The sequence below is a fragment of the Dermacentor albipictus genome, unplaced genomic scaffold, assembly GCF_038994185.2.
Source record: "Dermacentor albipictus isolate Rhodes 1998 colony unplaced genomic scaffold, USDA_Dalb.pri_finalv2 scaffold_14, whole genome shotgun sequence".
NCBI lineage: Eukaryota > Metazoa > Arthropoda > Arachnida > Ixodida > Ixodidae > Dermacentor > Dermacentor albipictus.
The window spans coordinates 11,200,381-11,207,344 of NW_027225568.1; positions in this window are offsets into that span (position 1 = coordinate 11,200,381).

The window sequence follows — 6,964 nt, forward strand, 5'->3', positions numbered from 1 at the left end:
TGTGCACATATTACTTGTCGACAGTTGTTACTCATTCGTTACAATCACCGCACGTGCTGTCTAGCTGCATAGAAAAATCTTCCGTTTCATTGTCATACAGAGCGGCCCAGCGCATGCAACATCAAACCCCAGTCCTTCGCAAGGCACCTGAAATGTGGCTGGTCTAATTGCCTCGCCGCCTAGCATGTTTCTATTGTTCAGTCTCCTAGTGGAACTACCATGGTGCAATATTTAAACAGCTGATTCGGAACCTAAAAGTCATGAGGTCAAACCCAGTCAGCAGATAAGGGTATTTGTTCTGCTATGCGGCAAGTTTTTATGGTCGACGAATGGAAAGAAAGCACCAGACGAAGGCTCGTTTATGATCTGTAAATTGATACCCTTAAATAACCCTTGAAAAACAAAAATTGACTGACGATAAGACACTCCCTAATGCGAAATTTTAGCGCATCTGTGTACTTGTTTTCATTTCGCGATATATTGGCTGGCGCGGACGATCTGTCTCATGCGCCATTTTGCAAATGAAGCGATATGTGGTGCGAGCGCAGGGCTAATCGGCAGATGACGAGAGGCGGCGCGTGGGTGACGCGTGGGCGCTATTCACATCAGCCGCCGCAGACAGACCTCCGCTCATTCAGCGCTTTCTTTCCATACAGACGAGAGGCGCTATTTTGGCGCCATCTCGTAGCCATCGTCACCGCAAAGCCTATTTTGCGGGGCTCTACGCTTTCGGCGGCAAGGCTGTACCATGTACTGATCTGTTATTTTGCTGTCGACAGGCTGTCCGGTTGCGCACGCACTCAAAGCTATTGATCCGGCTATCAGGAAACACGCATCGACGTGTGCTGGCTGCCTGGATCACCGATTTTTGCATCAGGATACCAAAGGACCAGCATCGGCTTCATTCTCTGTCGCCCTACGTCGCTCCCATCGCCTTGGTCACCTGGTCTCGGCAGCCCAATCAAGTCTGACTACCCTCTACAAAAGGACTGGTCTCGCTGAGTCCCGTCGCAGTCGGCGGCAAGGCTGTACCATGTACTGATCTGTTATTTTGCTGTCGACAGGTGAGTTGAAACGACCACCTGCCCGCGTTCTTTTTCTGAGTTGTTCTCTGCCGCCGACTGCACCACAATGCCTGATTGTACCACTTGTGCTGAGCCATTGCCGCGAGACGATAAGTTTCTGACGTGCTCTGTTTGTAATGAAGCTTTCCACCTGGGTAAAAACTGCTCGGCGGTCGCTGAATCAACTTTTTCGAAAATGTCGGCAGCAAAACGTGGGTCTTGGGTATGCCCGGCATGCAAGACGCAAACCGTCAAGCAACCTTCAATGGGTAATAAATCGGATGATGGAGTACTTGAACAGCAACTTTTGACTGTAAACGATAAACTGGACCGGCTGACGACTACTGTTGAAATGTTGGCTAGTCGAGTGGAAGAACTACTGACCTTCAAAGCTATCGGAGAAAAAACTGCAGAAACTGTTCTACAGATACAGGGGTCGCTTGATTCCCTTGCTGTTAAATATGAATCGGTGTCATCGACAGTAACTGCGAACCAGATAGCAGTCGGCGAGCTTGGTACGCAAGTAGATACACTCTCCTCTAAGATTGCTGCCCAGGCTGAGTTGCTTGAGAAGGTTGGCTCTGAACTTAGAAAATTAGTGCAATACAGCCGACGCTGCAATTTCGAGATTCATGGCCTGCAATATAACCCCAACGAGGATTTGCCTTCCTTCTTGTCAGGACTAGCGGCGAAGCTAAGCATTCCCGAATTCAAACTGACCGATGTTTCTGCTGTGCACCGACTTCCCGCGCGCAGCAATACCATTCCTGTAGTCCTTGTGCAAATGCACACTGTTTCGGCCAAACAGCAATGGCTCGCTGCACGAGGAATCCTACGTGACCTTGCTCAAGACAGTACCTTTCCACGGCTTTACTTCAACGATAATCTTTCGCGTGCCCAACGGGAACTGTATCGGCTGGCAAGGCAGAAAGGCAAAGAATCAAAATTTAAATTCGTTTGGACCAAAAACGGCAGGATACTGGCTAAGAGGGATGAAGATGCACCTATTCTGCATATCAATAAGGCATCTGATCTCGAGAGTATTGCATGAGCATGAACAAAGTTGCCTTCAAGACATGTACTAATCTAAACGAGGTTCTTAGTTTCTTCCCAAATCCTAATGGTTGCGCCTTCCGTGCTGTTCACGTCAACATTCGTAGTATTAGAAAACATTGGGACCATTTTCAGGCCTTAATTACTCCTTTCAACTCCTATTTCGATGCGATCGTACTTACCGAGATTAACATACCGTCCGCCTGCGTCAATCAGTATCAGATTATTGGATATCAAGTTTTTTCATACACTAGGCCAATTAAAAGGGGAGGAGGCGTGGCAGTTTTCATCCGGGACACATGGGCAACAACTGCGCTGACTTTCTCGTTTTCCTAAGCTGAAATTGTGGCAGTGCGTCTTTGCGCACCTTCCTTGTCACTAATTCTGCTTGCGGTTTATCGCCCACCGTGTTGCAACGGTCGTATATTCCTGGATGAACTTGATACTGCCCTGGCCTCGATGTCGTCAATGGACCATGTTTGCCTAATTGGGGATGTCAACATTGATACGTTACGCCCTTCAGCAACGACAGTTGGCAATTATTTGGACGTCATTTCCAAATGGGGCTTGCAAAACACGATCTGTGAACCTACACGCGAAGAATTTCTTGCTGGTCATCTTGTCACATCTTGCATAGATCACATAAATATACGTGCACATAACTTAAGTGTCAAATCTGCCGTTATTACAACGAAACTTGCTGATCATTACATGGTCTGCTGCTCTCTAACAGATGACGCTACCAACTTGGTCGCTCCAAACGAAGTCAAACAAATATCATTTGTTGACCCCTTGGCTTTCGAAAAATTTGTAATGAATCACGACTGGCATAACGTTTTGATGACTGTTCCTCCAGGCGACGCCTATGACAACTTTGTAGCACTATTCACCGATTTCCGGCTTGCAGCTACACGGGTCTGTAAAATCAAACAACGTAAATTGGACCAAAAATGGATGTCTACAGAAATACTCACGGCAATACAAGCAAAAGACTTGTTATGGGTTCAAACAAAGAGAAGTCCTAATTGTACTGCTTTGCGGCTTCGGTACAAAGAGCTTCGAAATAAGGTCAATGCTATGATACGCCTAGCAAAACGCAATAACTTACGAGCAAAATTCACGGACGCTCGTTGTGACAGCAGGAAAACATGGTCCCTAATTAACAATCTTAGAGGTGGTGATGTAAACGCTAATCGCCATGTTGATCTGATGTCTCATTTTTCTTCAAATGGTACTGCCACCGCTAATGATTTTAACTCATTTTTTTCAAAAGTGTCTGGTATAGCGAGACCTCATCCAGATACTTGCACATTGCAAACTAGTATTTCAGAATCCGCCCTTCTTCCCATGTTTTCGGAACATGACCTCAAATCAATCCTTTTCAGTCTAAAACCAAATAAATCTCCTGGAATTGATGGTGTTTCAATATTAGAGCTGCGCAGAACTTTCGAAGCAATAAAAGATGTGCTACTACTAATTTTAAACAATATTATTACCACTGGTATCATTCCCGATAATCTGAAGAATGCCCTGGTCATTCCTCTTTTTAAAAGTGGCGCACGCAACAATATTGAAAACTACCGGCCTATTTCTATCCTTTCATGCATTGGGCAGATATTGGAAAAACATCTGCTCAAGACAATGAGCAGCTTTTTAAGCAATCATGGCGTGTTATCTCCTAGCCAGTATGGTTTTGTGCCGAATCGGGGTACGCAGTTGCTGCTTGAAGATTTTTCCGATACACTAAACTCTGCGTTTGAACACAATCAGATTGCTTGTGCACTGTTTCTAGACGTCCGCAAAGCGTTTGACAGCGTCTGCCATAGTATACTGCTAACCAAACTTTCTTTGCTAGGCTTTCGGGGTGCGTTTTTGCGGCTTCTGAAAAACTTCTTATCTCATAGGCAACAACTTGTGTCTATTGGAAAATTTCGTAGCAGCCTGACCGAAATTAAAGCTGGCGTCCCCCAGGGTTCAATTTTAAGTCCGTTATTATTTAACTTATATTTTAATGATTTATCTAATGTTGTGAACGTCAAATTATATCAGTATGCTGATGACACTGTCCTTGTTTCACACGCTCGAAGTTACGCTGACGCCATCTCTTCTTTACAAATGGCAACAACAAGAGTGATGGACTGGTTTCAGAATACTGTAGTCCATATAAATGCGTCCGAAACCCAACTAATCTGTTTCCACAACCCTGTCAAGCAAGTTACCCTATCCTCCCCGTTATATTTGCACACATCACATTGCAATCCCTGTTCGTGTGCCCCTGCGCAATACGCTTGTTCAATTAAATACCTTGGTGTCTTTTTTGACAGTGATTTATCCTGGAACTCTCATTTCGCATATATTTGTCAAAAACTTCGCGCAGTGTCTTGTGTTTTGTATAACATAAAATTTCACATGTCATTGTCTGTCCGAAAGCTTGTAGTACATGCCTTATGCTACAGTGTAATCCGGTATGGGATATCTACATATGGTCATGGCGCTCAACATTTGGTAAGCCGGGTCAACTCCGTCCTTCGTGGCATTCTGAAGCATGTTGCTTATGATGTCTCCCCCAAATCTGATGTGTTCAAGACGTTGTCTTTACCTGATTTCAATTCTTTGCTGCTTGAAACTGTTATCTGAAAACATTTTTGGTTAAGTCAGTATAAAATTCCTTATGTGCCTGTCCGTTCCCTGAGACCAAAGAATCCTTACATTACACCCCGTTGTAAGACGAGATATGGTCGAAGACTTCGTAACTACTATGTCCCAGCAATGTTTAATCTACTTCCTCAAAGCATACAAGATGTGAAAACAAAATATGGTCTTAGAAAGGCTCTTAGACACATGAATGCATGATTGGAAGCCTGTCATGTGAGTGTATGTGTGTTTTTTTTCACTATTGTTTAATAACGAGTTACTGATGGCTCTGTCGCTGTCTGCCAGGCACTGCCGTTCAAGCCCACTGTGGCTTTGGCAGGCCCGATTCTTGCACTGTATGTTTCTCAAGTCATCAATAAAGTATTATTATTATTATTATTATTATTATTATTATTATTATTATTCTCACGCTTTCACCATGCCCTCCTCCTCCGCTTTACTCCAAACGCTTTCTTCGCTATCGCAGTCTTTCATCTCCTGCTGCGCTCCGCGCTCGCTTTCATCCTTCACTGTGCTCGTTCGCTCGGTTACGAAAGATAACGCCGACGCCCGCCGCAGGAATGGGCGCCTAAGAGCTGCGCTCTAAGATATTGGGCACAGATGATCCCGCTCGCTCGGTGTCCTGCAACTCCTGAGGAAAGACTCCGCTCTCTTCGACATTTGGCTCACCTGAACGTCATTCTTCATTGGCGTGTGCATTCGCATTCGGATATAGCGTCCACACGAACAATTTTAGAAGGTGAATTTTCTTTTTTTACGCTTTTAGTGATTCTCCTGATGGCTGAAAAACGGCGGCACAAAATGACGCCACGACTTTATTTCAAGTAGGGCAGTAGAGAGTCGTAAAATCACAAGCGAGCAAATGTTGCCTATCCACTAAATGCATGGCTGAGCACCTCGTAGATTTTCCCTACGCGCAAAGTCATTGCGTTGCATCGCCCACTCATCCCTAACCGTAAAGTACTTTTAAATATTTGCATGGCTTTCAAGTTTCGCGCACTCAGTGATGGTAGACTGCCGATACATGATGGTAGACTGCCGTCGGATGTCTCTCGCTCGATTTTTCAGATATTTATTAATTGAATATTAAACAAGCCACCTGGAACCTGCTTATGAATTTGTCGAGACCTGCACAATCCATTTAAGAGGAAACTTGAAATAGGCGTTGTCGAATTACTATTGTGTGTATACACCCGTAATCGGATGTGAGAAATTTTTTTCGCACATGTGATGGAATTAAGCTTCGAATGTGAGCTCGTTTTATGTGCGCATGTCTCACCATGGTCCACTGGTCCAGGGCTCTGAATTGCCTCGTGGTGATCAACTTGGTGTACAGCACATACGGGTGGACGAGGTACAGGGAGAAGCTCAGCTTGCCCAATGGCATGAAGACCCCCATGCTCAGGAACCGATTCACGAGATCTGGCCATGCGAAGTGCAGTAGCAGAACACAGCGCTGCGTGATTATCTAGTACAAACAGATGCTCTTTGAGGCGTAAAAAAAAAGTTGCGTATAAAGGCACTGTCAATAAGAAAATTGTAGAGCATTATGGGAAACCTCTCGATACAGCTTTGTGTTACTGAATACCTGCTACAGAAAAGTATTTTTCCGAGCGTGAAAGAAGCCCACGAATACGAGCAAAATCGACGTGCGATTGGCCGTTCGAGGTGTTTTGCATGTAGTCGCCGGGTTCTTTCAGGCTCAGAAAAGTACTTTTCTGTTGCACGTATTGAACAGCAGATAGCCGCACCTTGAGTTTCCCATGTTGCTGTGCAATTTTTTCATGGACACACTTCATCAAACTATAATATTTGAGAAGTTGAATAATTTCTTCAAGCTTGTTATGTAATTAGTCGGAATGCAAAAAAAAATAATCTGTGCATCTCCAAGCGACGGCAAAGAACATTACGTTGGTTCTGTCCAGCTGCGTGGCATATGCATATTTTTAAATCTTGGTGCATGATAGTTGGGACACCTTTATGTGAAGTAAGTACTGTATTTACGGTACGCAATTTAAGGAAGCCCACAATAACTTAAAGCAACGCAGCCAACGCCGTAGATCAATCGGCACGGAGTGGTGCGCGACAGGCACATGGGAGCTCTGTTTGTTAGACCACGTCTTCTTTCTGTTCATTCACTTTCACTACAACTTAAGCAAACATGTAAATTGGGAAGGTCTTTACAACTCGGA